The 15,407-nt window shown below is 45.8% G+C and overlaps 1 protein-coding gene across 1 annotated transcript in view; it reads left to right on the top strand.

Moving 5' to 3' along the window:
• Window positions 1-15,407, top strand: part of LOC120234796 (transmembrane protein 132B) — a 368,719-nt gene that overhangs the window by 150,782 nt on the left and 202,530 nt on the right. The window lies entirely within an intron of this gene.

Raw genomic sequence — 15,407 nt, 5'->3', positions numbered from 1 at the left:
GCCAGGATTAAAAACAAGTGCTCTGAGAGCAGCATTTCAGGCTAGGAGGTAAGCTGTCACATGACACTCTGAATCTGTCGCTGCCGGCCTTGACTTGGCGGGTAGAATCCTATCTATGCTGCCCGTGGGTGGAAACTTTGTCAGTGAATTCCAGCTTCTGACTCCACAAAAGAGCTTTATAAGATAATGTCTTCAACCTCTCAGGTTTTGTTTTCATCAGTGAAGTCTCCTTTGGTCAAGCCAACCAGCAGTCTCCACCTGTATGATGAAGACTCAGTCTTAGGATTGCAGAAAGTGCGGGGGCTTCTCTGTGCTGGGAGACAAACCTGTCTTTGGCTTAGTTTGCTCCCAAAGCTTTGTGGGATACCAGTCGGGTCTGTGGCTCTGCCCTGGGGCAAGCCATCTAACTTCTCTGGGCTTCTGTTTCCTCATCGGTAAGGTCGGGATAATGATGGGCCGTGTCTCTCGGCGTTGCGGTGGGGATTAATCAAGTTAGTGAAGCTTCTGGAATGATGCCTGGCATGTGGAGAGTCCTCACCAGCTGTTAGACTGTTGCTATCTCCCTAGTGCTCGGAGGCTGGGGTGGTGCTAAGTCAGGCTTGCTTTGTTTGGTTGCAGGTGAGAAGTGGGGATTAATCGTTAATGGTGCACTGTGGTCCTTCTGATTCTGACAGAGGCCGATGTGCCAGATCACACCTGTTTGCAGGTGTGTTCGTTGAGGCCAATAGGATCCCGAGGCTGTGGCAGATCCCAGGAGGCTTTTAGTAGCCTGCGGGAAGCATGGTTCCTATTTGGAGCCGCTTGAGTTAGTTTTGGTGATAAGTGTGTCAGAACTTAGTTTGGACCCAGTCTTGTGCTAGTTATTCCAGTGGTGGGGCTGGTGTGGTCTAAAGCCCAGTTCTGCTCTACAGAGATTCCTGTGCTTCAGATGTTTGTGATAGACCAAGAATGGCACAGGTCTGGTTTCTGCACTCATACCACTGAACGCACTCCTCCTGACCAGGCAGACATCACCAATCGACTGCAGCACTGATCACACTCACCTGCCCAGGCAGACATCACTAATCGACTGCAGCACTGAGCAGGTGCTCCTGTCCAGGCAGACATCACCAATCGACTGTAGCACTGAGCACATTCTCCTACCCAGGCAGACATCATTAATCGACTGCTGCACTCCAGGGCTCCCTCCGCCATGGCAGACAGTGTTAATGGACCGCAGCACTGAGCCTGGGAGTGCCTGCAACCCCAACCAGTCCGTGGGAGGTGGCATGCTTGACATTTAACTTATTTGCCATCCTGGATGTAGAGAGAACATCACTGGGCGAGAAGTTTGAGGAAGGGGAGAGCCGACGGGCTGGAGGTCAGGGAAGCCTGGTGGGAAAGGCGTAAACAGGACTACCTAACTGTGATGGAGGACAGAGCATGGTCTGGGCCACATTCTAAGTTGTTGACATGTGTGAACTCACGGGACTCTGACAACAAACAACTCAAGGCAGCGAGTTCTACCAATATCCCTATTTTTCCTGAGGCACAGAGAGGTTAAGTAGCCCGCCCCAGGTCACACGGCGAGAGAGTGGCGAGTGTGCAGTGGTCAGCTCTGGAAGGCTCTGGGCACCCTTCGTTCCCTCACAGCCTCCCCCCCTTACTGCCTGGCAGACAGGATGGGCAGCTGTGCTCCCTCACCGCCATGGCAGAGCTGAGGGTTAATTTAGGGAAGGGGAGGCTGACGATGCTGGAAGAGGACTCCATGTGGAGAGTGCAGAGGGCCCGAGGCGTCCTCGAGTCGGCGAGCAGAAACCTTCAAGCCTGCCTCCTGCCAAAGTCGATTTGAGAGCTGAAATGGGCTCTTGCAGGGACTTTGCCTTGGGAGGTCGAGCATGAACTGTAGGTGTGGAAATAGACTTGGAAAGTTTAGGGGTTACCTGCTGAAGTCACCCGGTGGGTTTAGGGGTTACCTGCTGAAGTCATGAGGTGGGGAACTACTGGGTTTCGGGCATTCGTGAATCAGGAGCTCCCATTTGAAACGCTCTTCTGGGCTGTTCTGCATGTCTAGTTGGGGACCGATCTCCACCTATTGAACCAGGTGGGTCAGCATCGGGTCTCCTGTCTCCCCGTGTTCCTATGTAGGACTGCTCTTTATTACCTTTGTTTCATGGCCAGGGAAAGAGTGCACTGAAATTGTGCATCACCCCACTGAGAACAAAGGAGCTGATTAGTCAGAAGTTGCTACACCAAGGGGGTCAGTCACCATCGTCTCTGTTTGGCGGGGACTCAAGGGTGGGTGGGAGTTGGGGAGCTTGTAGAGGAAGCTAAGGAAGGCTTGGGTTGGAGGCTGCTGGTGTGGGGAGGCTGGAGGTTGGTTAACAAGAACTGAGCATTTTCTACGGTGGCTTTTTCTGCCTGGACCGGAGTTGGAAGCAGAAGCAATCAAAAGGGAAGCTGGCAATCATGCACCGAGTTCAGACCTTTCCGGGCTGATGCCTGCAGAAGCTGTGGTCTGGCTTTTTGTCCTGGTCACTGTAAGGTGGTGGGTCGGACTTTTATTATTGTGTTTGGTCTGGCATTGCCCATTTGTATATTCAGTCTCTCAAAATAAAACACTGTTTTTAGGCCTGGGGAAATGTGTTATTTCCCAACATAACTGATTGTCTGTTTTAATCATGTCTTTTACGAATGAAATGTGACATATTTCATTCTGGCTCGGATGAGGCCCTGGATTGAAGCATGAATGTGTGCAAGATTTGCTGAGATCTAATTTCAGAGCTGAAGAAGCAGGGGAAGGGGGCAGATGTGTGTGTTTTCACGTGTCCCGCTGCTGTATTTCCGACCGCATGTTGTATCAGGGCCAGTTTGAACAAAAGTTGAGTTGATTAATCTCTAATACTGAGATAGTTTCTGTTAAACATAAGTATCTAAATCTAGCCCTGCCTTGAAAAGCCTTTCAGCAAAGGGATAGTGAAATGGTGTGCGGGGGCCAAAGGCTGCTGGCGAGGCGGTACTAGGCTGGGCTCAGGTGGAGCTTTGTTTCACTTCCAAGAAAGTTTGAGATACTCTGAAACTTTCCCCGCTCCAAATGTAATGTCCCTGAGCCATCCCGGAAACTGTATGCCTGATTTATTAAAATAGCTCAGCTCCCACAGAGAGCCTCTTGGGCCGACCTCCCATCCCGTTGAGCAGTGGTTAAGCTTGCGGACTCTGGAGCCAGCTTGCCTGTGTTCGAATCCTGCCTCCGCCACCTAGCAGCTGTGTGACCTTGGGCAGGTTACCTAATCTCTCCAAGCCGTAGTGTCCCCATCTACAAATGGGGACAGTGTTTGCTTTGAGTGACTATGAAGCATCAACTTTGTGCTCAGATAGGGTATTCCATCATCATTCTGGTTGCTGGGGCCAAACCCCTAATAACTGTGATTGACTTTTGTCGTTCTCTGATACCCTCTGTATGAATGACAGCAGACCCTGGGGGCTACCTTCCAAGTATCCGGAATCAAACTTCCTCCATCGCTGTGACCCAGGTGTGAGGCAGGGTCCCCACTCGGCTGGACCCTCCAAGAGCCTGCCCACCTCCTCCTTTGTGCCCTGAAGTCTCTTCCTGAGCAAAAGCCGGAGTCTTTCCACCCACCCAGATCATCGGGCTTTGTCATCTCCTTGAGCTCATCTGCCACGACTCTCCCCCTCACTCCATCAGCAACAGCCACCAGGGTTCTAAAGGACGCAGCCCCCTCCCCGTTTAACACTGGGTCCCCATCCCACTGCCCCCGGCCCTGCTCTGATTTTTGATGTATCACTTGTGTCAGTGACCTAACATATCATTATTAATGGCTCACCTCTTCTGGCTAGAATGTGAGGTCCATGAGGCAGGGACTGTGATCTCCTTTGATGTGTCCTAGGGATCTAGAATGGTGCCTGGTACACAGTAAACATCTGTTGGGTGAATAAATGAATTTGGAGGCATTTCAAAGCATTGTTCTTGGACAAAGGGTATGAAATGTCAGGACTGTATGAATTCATGATGTAAATAAATAAGTTTCATCAATATTGAAGGTTTATGCTTTGAGTCTCCAGTTCTGGCAAGAGGGTCCTCTTGGCTATAATGTGGGAACGGATTCACCATTTCTTTTTTTTTTTTAATTTTTAAATGTTTTTATTTATTTCTGAGAGACATACACACAACATGAGCAGGGGAGGGTCAGAGAGAGAGGGAGATACAGAATCTGAAGAGAGGGAAGACAGAATCTGAGCTGTCAGCACAGAGCCGGACGCGGGGCTCGAACCCATGAACCATGAGATCATGACCTGAGCTGGAGTTGGACGCTTAACCGACTGAGCCACCCAGGCGCCCCCGGATTCACCATTTCTAATCAGACTTCAGTAATTTCCACATCACCTTTGGAATCTTTTTTGTCATGTTAGATACCACTGTGTTCTTCCTTTGTAAGTCAAGTCATATCTGTGTGCCTTCGTGCACTTCTTATTTACTGTTTTTCTTTAAAAATTTTTAATGTTTATTTATTTTTTATAGAGAGACAGGATATGAGCAGGGGAGGAGCAGAGGGAGACACAGAATCCAAAGCAGGCTTTAGGCTCTGAGCTGTCAGCACACAGCTTGACGTGGGGCTCGAACTCATGAACCATGAAATCATGACCTGAGCTGAAGTTGGACGCTTAACCGACTGAGGCCCCCAGATGCCCTTTTACTATTTTTCTTTAAATTAAAAATACTTAAAAACATATATATATTTAAAAAGAAAGCTAACATTTGCCACTGTAAATGGAAACCAACATAACTCATTCATGTGAAAGGTATATTATAAAAATGAATTTCAGGAACAACAATAAGAAAACACTACTAAGTTCTAAATATGTATCCTTAACCCGCAGAAAGCTAGGAACGTGCAGCCTGGTCTCTTATTTAGAAGCGGGTGGAGCATGTGCTGCAGGGAATGAGTTCACACCCCCAGTTCAAGTTCACATTCTCAATGGAGGGAGACAGTCAACAAGCAAATGAACAAAATTATACATAATTTGGAACCCATGCTAAATGCCATGATGGAAATGAACAGAACACAGTTTATTTACACTTCATTTTGTTTAGTTTTAAAACATTTTGTTTTGGAAGAGTTTTAGACTAAGGGAAAAGTTTCAAAAGCTCCAGTGTCTCCTAATACTAAACACATACACAGTGTGAGTATCAAAACTAGGAGATGAGCTCTTGGAAGAAACAAGCAAACAAAAATTAGGAAATTAATGCTGGTATAAATTATTAACTGATCTACAGGCATTATTAAAAACTTCCAGGGCACCTGGGTGGCTCAGTTGGTTAAGTGTCCAACTTCAGCTCAGGTCATGATCTCGTGGCTAGTGAGTTCGAGTCCCACGTCGGGCTCTGTGCTGACAGCTCAGAGCCTGGCACCTGCTTCGGATTCTGTGTCTCCCTCTCTCTCTGCTCCTCCCCCGCTTGCACTCTGTCTCTCTCTCTCTAAAAAAAAAAAAAAAAAAAGTAAAAAATAAATAAACTTAAAAAAATCCTAAAAAGTATAGAAACTTCTAATTGTGCCCATAATGTCCTTTATCTGCCCCAGGGTCCACTTCAGGGTCCCGCATTGCATCGAGTTGTCCTAAATCCTTAGTCTGCTGAATTCTGTTCCCTGGTCTTTTTTTTCTCTCTTTCATGACCTTCACACCTGTGAGGCATGCCAGCCAGTTGTTTTTGAGAATATTCCTCAGCTTGGGTTTGTCTGAGGCTTTCTCGTGATTAGGTTGAGGACGTGCATATTGGGCGGAAAGCCAGTGAAGTGCTGTGTCCTCAGTGTCATACAGGAGGTAGGTGATATCGCTGGGTCTTGTCCCCGGTGATGTTGACTTTGGTTACGCAGCTGAAGTGGTGTTATTTCCGTTTTTTCCCTGCAAATTTGCTTTCCCGCTCATAGTCATTAGGAATAATAACATCTGGGAAGATACTTTGAGACTATGCAAATATCCTTCTTCACATTCTACTTTGGCTCATAAATTTCAGCATCCATCAGTGATTCTTGCCTAGAATGTGGTAATTTTGGTAAAAATTTACTTACTTACTCATTTATTTCATCAGTGAGCTCTACACCCAGCATGGGGCTCGAACTCATGACCCCGAGATCAAGAGTCACATGTTCTTCTGGCTATGGTAATTTTTAAATAAATCAATTAGAAATGAATATTATAGAAGAGTCTTGGCTCTGATCACCTGTTTGAATGTATATAAAGAAGTGAGCCAATAGCAATGGGTCACCAAAGAAGCCATTAAGGCTTTGTCCTCTGGGTTCTGAAATTAAGGAAGATTGTGTGTGCCCTCAGGGGATCTAGAAGGCTTTGAGGAGACTGACGTTTTTGCCTCAAAGCATCACCTAGAAATGCAAGGTACAGAATAAGTCCCTGAGGAAGCTGTGTGGACAGGGAGTGAAGCCAGAGAAGGGAGATCAGTGCAGTCTGTGGGAGTGAACCAGGGTAGGCTTCCCAGAGGAGGAGGCTGTAGGGGATGGGTAGCTTTTGCTGAGTGAAAGGAAAACAGGATGTGTGTACATGGGTAACGCAAAGTGACCAAAGAGTGTGGTGTTTCCAGGACACTCTAGGGAGGCACATTTTCTAAGTAGTTAGACTGAGTGGGGCTTGTGGTCAGGTTTGAACTCCTCCTTACTCACTCTTTGACCTTGTACAAGTTGCTTCACCTCCCCGAGCCTTCCCTTCGTGTCTTGTCTGCTGAGACTAGCGCCTGTCCTTCAGGAAGACTGCGGAGAGAAAACGAGATCACGCAGGAAGGCACTTGGCGATGATTTTGCCTGTGATGTTTGGTGCCACTGTCAGCAGCATCTAAGTGGATTCTGGAAGCTTCCTCCAGTACCCACTGCGGGGAATCCGATACCCACCACACCTACTTAATGAGCACCTGTCACGCCCCAGGCTTCCCATTAGACTCTGTGTGTGTCGAGTCCCATCATCCTCCTGACGGCTCTGGAACTTACCTGTTCCCACTGCTTAGAGATCAAGAAACAGGCTCAGAAGCACTTGGTCACCTGCCCGAGGGTCACAGAGCCAGGAAGTGACAGAGCCAGGACTCCAACCAGGTCTGCCCGCTTCAAAGCCCACACCTGTCTCGTGGTCCCCCATTTCGGATGTTAATAATCCCAATGCTTACTTTCATGCTTAAAGAAACCCAGCAACCTGTTTGGTGAACGTTGCTCAGGTGGTACCACAAATCGGGGCTTTATTAATTTTCTCCCCAAACAAAACTCCCATCTCCCCTGTGGAACCTGTCCATAGACACAGGTGCTCCGATGCCTACAGTCTTGAAGCTTAGATCAAGTCTACAGCTCAGAGCTAAGACCTCGGCGGAAGAAGAAGGCAGGTGATCATTCCTCAAACGAACCACTTGTTCAGCTCGTTTGGCTGGTTCCGCAGCTGTCGTGAGCCTGCCCCCATTACCTAGTACACGGCACCACCTCCGGCTTGTTTCCCCTCCCACGTGCGCCGGAGTCTGGGAGCTCTGATGGAGGCTGCGGGAACAAGCGTCAATGTCAGAGGCTTGAGGATTCTAGCTGCACAGAGAGCTTTAGATCAGGTCACGATTTTGGAAAATCAGAGTATACCTAGATGACAGTGGTGCCTGAAAATTAAGTGAATGATTAACTATGCCAAGCCACGCTTTGGTGGTGGTTTTTTTTAATGTTTATTTTTATTTTTGAGAGAGAGAGACAGACAGAGCATGAGCATGAGAAGGGGAGCAGCAGAGAGAGAGAGACAGAATCTGAAGCAGGCTCTAGGCTCTGAGCAGTCAGCACAGAGCCCAACGTGGGACTTGAATCCACGGACTGGGAGATATGACCTGAGCCAAAGTCAGACGCTCAACCGACTGAGCCACCCAGGTGCCCCTGATGTTTTATCGCTTTGACCCTGGAAGTTGTGCCAGGAGGTTGACATGATTATCTTCAGGGTTTCAAGGAAACCCAGTAGTGCCTCTGAGCCCGCGGGCCTTCAGGCTGTTCTCTAGCCCATGGGCAGAGCGGAGCACCGGCAGTAACAGCGGCTCCCCCTTGTGCCAGGTTTCTGTCTGCAAGTGGCTGGTACCTGACCGCGCCTGACCTTGTCACTCCGAATCATGACCCTCTTTCCTTTCCCTCCTTAGGGCTTCCTTGTCCCTGGGCACCATCTCCCTGATTGCAGGGTCCAGTACATCCAGTGATGTGTCACTGGATGATTGTTTCTGTGCATTTGTGCACGTGCCCCTCTCATCTGGTTTGGTTTGACCAACAGTAGGCGTTGGCCAGAGACTGGACAGGACAGAGAGAGAGAAAGGTCTAGGTGGCTGGTCTCCCTCATCCCCTCCTGCCGTGACTCCAAAGCCACCAAGTCAGGATCTGAACCCAGGCCTTTCCATTCCCAGATCCCAAATGCTTTGCTACCATCCTCTGCTTAGGGAGGCCACATCTTGAGGTGGTTTTGCTGATACTTCCATCGGAGGGAATGGATAAATAACTAGCTAAATATTTATACAATGACTTCCTGTCACGATTGTTGGACAAATCTCTAAATTCTGAGGCGAAGGGGAAGAGCAAGGCCAAGTATCAACTCACACCTACAGCAGGATACAGTTCAGAACATGCAGTGAAATTCTGTTTGCTGCGTGTAAATGCATTCGAGGCCGTCAGCAGCATAACACATGCACGGGCGTCGTAAACACCAGCATCGAGGGGGCTGGTCTGAGCATATCCAGGGAACTTGTGCTGTATTTGAGTGTGTTATTTGTTAATCATGTTGGTGGGAGTTATAGGTGTTTGTTTGTACATTTTGTCATCCTCCACACTCTTTTAGATGTTGGAAATATTTCACAATTATCATTTCTCCCGCATTTCATTTTGAAAAATTTCAGACGTAGGGCAAAGTTGAAGGAAATTTATGTGAGAATCCTTATGTCTGCCACTTAGACTCTACCATTCATATTTTACTGCTCTTGCTTCACCACTTATATCTCCATCATCTATCAACCCATCTTATTTTTTGATGCATTTGGAAGTAAACTGCGCATATCCATTCCCTTTCTTCCACATAGTTCAGCATGCACATCATTAGCTAGGATTCAATGTTCATGTTATTCACCTATAGATCAATTTATGGAGAGTTGCCATTTTAACAATATTGAATCTTTCAGTCTACGAATGTGGCGTATTTCTCCACTTGTTTACAACTTTAATTGTCTTCAAATACTTCGTAGTTTTTAGGGTACAGGCCTTGCATGTTTTTTATGAACTGTATTCTTTAATATCTTAGTTTTAAATAATATTATAAATGGTGTTGTTGATCTTATTTTTATTTCTTTCATTTTTCATTGCTAGTGTGTACAAATACAGCTGGCTTTTATGTACTGTATCCTGAAGCCCTACCAAATTCACTTATCTTTGTCTTTGTCCTTAAAGTGTGTCTCTTATATTCGCCATATAGTTGTGCCTTGTATTTTTATCTCTTTTGACAGTGTCTCTTTTAGTTAGAGAGATTATTCCGTTGATATTTAGTGTAATTACTGATATGGTTAGACTTCAGGTCACCATTTTATTATTTGTCTTCTATTTACTTTGTCTGTTTGTTATTTCTCTGTTCTTTCCTTCCTGCCTTTTTCTGGGATGATTTGAGTGTTTTAAAGAATACAAGTTTAACTTTTCTATAGGCCTTTTAGCTGCACTTTTTTTTTAATGTTTTATTTATTTCTGAGAGAGAGACAGCATGAGAAGGGGAGGGTCAGAGAGAGAGGGAGACACAGAATCTGAAACAGGCTCTGAGCTAGCTGTCAGCACAGAGCCTGACGTGGAGTCTGAACCCACAAACCGTGAGATAATGACCTGAGCTGAAGTCGGACGCTCAATCGACTGAGCCACTTGGGCACCCCTGCACTTTCTTGAATTATAGTCTTAGTGGTTGCTGCAAGGGTTGCAGTACATACACCTAACTTTTCACATTCTACTTTGAGTCATCACTTCTGCAAAATGTAGATAGTAGGTCCACTTAACCACCCTCCTATGCTAACATTATTTTATGTAGTTATATTTTAAAAGCCCTAGGAGACAATATCATAGTTTTCACTTTAAATAGTTTTATGTATTAAAAGGAAATTAAGAGGAAAGAGCAAAAAAAATCACACCCAAAATAGCTTTTTGTATTCATCTAGACGTTTGCCATTTCTGATACTTTCCATTCCTTTCTGGGGGTCTATTTTTTCATTTGGCGCCATTTTTTCACAGCATGAAGGGTTTCTCTTGGCCGTATTTTTAGAGTACATATTTGCTGGCAATTAATTCCCTTTGTTTTCTTTTATCTGAAAATGTCTTTCTTTTATCCTCATTCTGGAAGAGTATCTTTGCTATTTATGGAATTCCAGATTGGAAAGATTTTTTCCCCACTTTTAAAGATGATTAGCACTTTATTTTGTTTTAAGGTTTTTAAAGTTTATTTATTTTGAGAGAGAGAGGGAGCATGAGAGCTGGAGAGAGAGACCACATCCCAAGCAGGCTCTGTGTTCAGTGCAGACTCTGATGTGGGGCTTGAACCCACGAACCATGAAGTCATGACTTAGCTGAAACCAAGAGTCAGACACTTAACCGACTGAACCACCCAGGAGCCCCAAAGATGTTGAGCACTTTAAAGATGCTGTTTCATTCTCTCTTGGTCTTCATAGTTGCTGGTGAAAGATGGGCATTTAGTGGAATTGTTCACCTATAGGTAATGTGTGGCTTTTCTTTTTTTTTATTAAAAACTTTTTAAACATTTATTTTTGAGAGACAGAGACAGGGTGTGAGTGGGGTAGGGGCAGAGAGAGAAGGAGACACAGAATCTGAAGCAGACTTCAGGTTTCAGGCTCTGAGCTGTCAGCACAGAGCCTGATGCAGGGCTCGAACTCCTGAACCATGAGATCATGACCGGAGTCACTTAATTGACTGAGCCACCCAGGCGCCCCAATGTGTTATTTTTCTTTTGCTGCTTTGTTTGTTGTCTTTGCCTTTCAACAGTGTGACAGTGACGTGCAGAAGCATGGCTTTTTCAAGTTTATCTTGCCTTGGGTTTGTTGTGTACTTGAATTTGTACATTTATGTCTTTCTTCCACCTTGAGGAACTTTTCAACCATTATATATTAAAAACTTTTTTTTCTGTCTCTTTTCCTCACTCCTCTGCATGTCAATTATAGGATACCATTTAGATCATTTGCTATTATGTAACAATTCTCTGTGGCTCTGTTCATTTTACCCCCTGCTTTTATTCTTGCTCTTTTCACACTTGAGTATCTTCTACTGACCTGTCTTCAAGTTCACTGAATCTTTCTTTCTCATCTCTATTTGACTATTAAGTTTATCCAGTGGAATTTTATTTACAAATATTATAGTCTTTAGTTCTAGGTTTTCAATTTTGTTCTTTTATTATCATTTTTATTTATCTGCTGACATTTCCTGGCTTTTCATTCACTGAGAGTATGTTTTCTTTTACATCACTGAGGAGAGTTATAAATTAGTTTTAAAATCCTCTTCCGGTAATTTTAACCTCTAGGTGATCTCAGAGTTGGTCTAAGTTGATTGTCTTTTCACTTGAATGAGACTTCTGTTTTTAAATCTTCAAATCTTGAGCACTTTTATGCTGTATCTTGGATATTAGGAATGTCATATTGTCATGACTCTGGGTTTTGTTATTCTCCACCGAGTGCTGTCTCCTTTGTCTCAGCGGACAGTTTGGATGGACCGGACCCAAAAATCTTTTGGGTCACAACTCCAATCTCAGCATCAACGTTTTGTCTTGATGTTTTGAGGCTGGTCTGCATGCACATTACTTGGGGTTCAGCCACAGATATTGATAGGTGTAATTTGGGCATGCCGTCAAACGCTCTTACCCTTGCATGGTTCCCTTATTTCTCTTTAGCTGCCTCAGCGACGATAGACTCAGTCCTGTGCCTCCCTTGCTGCCCTAGGCACCCCCCACCCCCATGCAAGAAAATGAAGCAAAGCTTCTGCATCCCTTCCATAGGTGGTGCTTCCTCGGCCTCCCATGAGGATGAACACACTCTCTTTCAGGCTAAATGCAGCAGAAATGGGGCAGTCCTCTCTTAGAGCTGTCCCCCTCTGAGTGTGTGCCTCCCACCACCATCTGCTTGTTTCTGTTCTCCCTCTAGTGTCTTCAGGTAGCTGCACTGGCTATCGTAGGGGGTGGGGTTTCCCCCATCCTCACCAGGAGTACGTGGAGCCTGCTTATATTTCACGTAATTATTCATGGGACTGGATTGATGTCTGCTCTTCTGCCATTTGCTTTTCTTTTGTCTTTTTTTTAGCCCTTTTTTTGGCACTTCTTTCTTGATTTCTCTTGTGTTAATCAAATATATTTTATTATCCTATTTTAATTAATGTGTGGTGTGTTTTTAAATTTTTTTTTAATATTTTATTTATTTCTAGGAGAAAGAGAGAGAGACAGCATGAGCAGGGGAGGGTCAGAGAGAGAGGGAGTCACAGACTGAAACAGGCTCCAGGCTCTGAGCTGGCAGTCAGCACAGAGCCTGACGCGGGGCTCGAACCCATGAACCGCGAGATCATGACCCAAGCGAAAGTCGGACGCTTAACCGACTAAGCCACCCAGGCGCCCCATAAACCCCCTCTGAGTTTAAAGCAGAGTCTTTATACCCTCTTGGTATAAAGCAGCGTCTTCATTTCACTTTGGGACACTGGCTTTGAGGTTGCCTATGGGACAGTTAGATGGAGAGGCGAAAAGACCAGTTCCACATGTGGGTCTGAGGCTCAAAATCAATGTCTTTCCTGGAGACACACATTTAGGTATCTCTGGCAGTTTGATCATAATAATGGAAGCCTCGGGAAGGATGAGATTTTCTGAGTAAAACTCATGAGAAGCAGCAACCAGGTGAGCCTTCAGAAGAGCAGTCAGAGAAGGAGCAGGAAAACAGGGGGACTGTGACATCACATAAGCCAAGAGGAGTGACAGGAAACCAGGGGCCGTCAACAGACGTGAGTGCTGCCCGGAGGTCGGGCAAGAAGCGATGACGATTCTCTACATTTTACATGTGGAAGTTGCTGGTGACTTTAATGAGATGTGTGATGGATTCGTGTGGATGAAAGCCAGGCCGAAGGGACTTAGGGCTACAGCCCTGACTCCAATTACAATGTGTGGGGGTTTTCTCACACTGAGCACTTCTACTTGACGCATAAGGTCTCACACTTTCTTTGTTCATCACAGTCCCCTTTGCTCCCCGAATGGGATAAAAATTCTGAACCTAATTCCAATGTGTGTGTGTGTGTGTGTGTGTGTGTGTGTGTGTGTGTGGTGTTCCCACCACCAGAAGACAACCCTCCAACACCAGCTGGTGTCCTACAATTCAACTCAGTTCTGACACTCTCCACCCAGAGAGCATCAGGGAGATCCTACAAGCTAAGGGTTTGGTCCCACAAGACTGCCCCCCGCCCCCACTTCAGACGTTATTTGCAAGTCCGGGCAGTCACCTGTGCTCTGTCCAGTTGGCTGTAAGCCACCTGTTCCACAGCCCTCTCCATGGATTTGACTAATTCACTAGAGTGGCTCACAGAATTCAGGAAACCAGTTTACCCACTAGGTAACTGGTTGATTGCAAAAGATATGAAAGGGGACAAATCACCCAGCCAGATGAAGAGGGCAAGGTCTTGAACAAAAGAGCTTCAGTCCTCATTGAGTTTGGGGCCCACTATGGTGGCCAGTAGCTGTGTTCTGTGAGCATTCTGGAAGTTCTCCAAATCCTGTACTTTTGGGTTTTTTTGTGGAGGCCTCATTACACAGGCATGGCTGATTGAATCATTGGTCATTGGTGATTGAACTCAGTCTCCAGTTTCTCTCCCCTCCCTGGAGGATGGGGGTGAGACTGAAAGTTCCAACCTTCTAATCACATGGTTGTTTCCCCTGTTACCCAGCCCCCATCCTTAGATGCTTTCCCAAAGTTACCTCATTAACATAAACTCAGGTATGTTTGAAAGGGACTTGTGATGAATTATCAAGAGACCATGATCACTCTCCCCACTTATGAAATTCCAAGGATTTAGGTTTCTGTGCCAGAAATGGGGATAAAGACCAAATATATATTTAAAAAAATTTTTTTTAATATTTATATCTTTTTGAGAGAGAGAGAGAGAGAATGAATGGAAGAGGAACAGAAAGAGAGAGGGAGACACAGAATCCGAAGCAGGCTCCAGGCTCCGAGCTGGCAGCACAGAACCCGACACAGGGCTCGAACCCACGAACTGTGGGAGATCATGACCTGAGCCGAAGTCGGATGCCCAACCAACTGAGCCACCCAGGTGCCCCATATATTTCTTACTATAAGTCACAGTATCACAGAGGGTGAGTAATCTGTAAGGTATATCATTTAGGGATTCAGGTCAGCTACATGTAGAAACCCCAAAGAACAGTGACCTTACCCTCAAGACAGGGATAGATTTGGGAAAAGGCCGGAATGTTTACAGGTACGTATCAGAGGATCACGGATGTCAGGGCATCAAAGGTTGTATGATTATCTTGACCTTTACCTCATTGTCACAAGATGGCTGCCACAGCTGTGGTCATCACGTCTACATTTCATGGAGAAGGAAGGAAGAAGAGAAGGGGTGGAAATCATGTGGGCCTGAGTTGGCCTTTCTTTAAGGAGCCTTCCCAGAAGCATCAACCCACATCTTTTAACTAATGCTCAGTGGCCAGAAGCATTTTCATGGTCAAGCCCATCCAACACGAGTAGGGAATTGTAGGTGTTTAACTGAGTATATTGCCAGTCCCTCACCCCAAATCAGGGCTTTCTTGACAAGGAAGAAATGGAGGGTGGGTATCGTCTACCACACATGGTTTGATGGATACAGGGAAGGCGGTATCTTCCAGCATCATTCCTGGTGTTTGGTTGGGAAGAGGAGAGGGGGGTGGAGAGTAGACTGGGGACCTAGAGTATTAGGGGGTATTCTTCCTCCTAAAACTCACGGAAGCCTGTATGTGTTCAAATGCTGAATTGAAGCAAAGTCCTGGTGGTGACGTGGGACTGATGTCCAGGGGCCTGAAGGAACCCTTCCGTGTACCGTGTCAATTTCCAAGACACAGTTGGGCAGCTGTCTTACTTTTACGGGAGTGGTAGAGAATTTTACTTGAAAGGAAGAAAAAATAATTACGTGCACAGTAGATCTGCTCCCTGTAATTAATGTGGAGCTGGTTTAATTTTCTCTTTCAGCATTTTGTAGTTGCCTGCCAACGATGTGGGCAGTAGATGGTTTTAGAGAAATTCCAAAGGGCAGTACTGATCAGAGATGCAAGCTCATTTTATGATCTTTTCATTCTGATGGGTGGGGTATTGTTTGATGCCAATTTTACCAGATTTCCAGTACAAGTGCACT

Source organism: Hyaena hyaena, unplaced genomic scaffold (assembly GCF_003009895.1).
Source record: "Hyaena hyaena isolate Hyena2069 unplaced genomic scaffold, ASM300989v1 scaffold_0, whole genome shotgun sequence".
Lineage (NCBI taxonomy): Eukaryota > Metazoa > Chordata > Mammalia > Carnivora > Hyaenidae > Hyaena > Hyaena hyaena.
This window is presented reverse-complemented; position numbering and strand designations above follow the sequence as displayed.